Below are 486 nucleotides of genomic sequence, written 5' to 3' on the forward strand. Positions count from 1 at the left end.
CACTAACAACATAAATGCGTTTTCTTGCCTAACGCCCCAACTTTAAAGATTTTCATTACCAACTGCCTATCCATCAAGATATCGAATATTTTCCCCCTGCTGACATCTTATATCCTTGTTTTGCGGGAAAGAGAGACACTTAATCCCAAAACCGCAGACTCATTCCACAAAGGGCAACGTGCAGAGCACATGAACGCCTTATGAAGACCAGTTTGTCGATTTTCTGCAAGAGGGAGGGAGTGCCATGCCAGGCGGGCAGTAAGAGCAGAAATAGGGAAATATTGTTAGGTGTTGTGATTGTTATGTTGTATTTTATTTCGTGTTGTTTTTTTTTTGTTGTTGTTGTCGTTATTGATATATTTTATATTGGTATTTTTTATCGTTATGGATATTATTTTAATTTGTTATTACGTCGTATTATTATTATTCTGTTTTGTATTTTTTATCTTTACTGGCTGTTATTTTCTTTTTTTTGTATTGCATTGC

The sequence above is a fragment of the Penaeus monodon genome, chromosome 24 (assembly GCF_015228065.2).
Source record: "Penaeus monodon isolate SGIC_2016 chromosome 24, NSTDA_Pmon_1, whole genome shotgun sequence".
Taxonomy (NCBI): domain Eukaryota; kingdom Metazoa; phylum Arthropoda; class Malacostraca; order Decapoda; family Penaeidae; genus Penaeus; species Penaeus monodon.